Raw genomic sequence first — 328 nt, forward strand, 5'->3', positions numbered from 1 at the left:
GAGAAAAGATTTCTAATAATAGAAGCTTACTCTCTCAGTAGTGATGAACAAGATGTAAGTACCAGTCTCTCTAGAAAGAATTACATTCAAGAACAACTAAAAACACTACCTCTACTGTACATAAAGAATGTTACCATTCTAACTCCCCTAGTTTAATAATTAAGAAGGAAATCCAGCCAAAGCAAAAGTCCGTATATAAGTGTGTTCGAGAACGCTGGTAGCGGTCTAGCCTTTTCCTGAAGAACTTCTCTTTAATTTAGTCTGAATAGACAAGTCTCACTCTTGCCCTTACCTTAATAGCTTTACTCTTTTGCTTTGGCATTGCCAT

Source organism: Asparagus officinalis, chromosome 4, assembly GCF_001876935.1.
Source record: "Asparagus officinalis chromosome 4, Aspof.V1, whole genome shotgun sequence".
NCBI lineage: Eukaryota > Viridiplantae > Streptophyta > Magnoliopsida > Asparagales > Asparagaceae > Asparagus > Asparagus officinalis.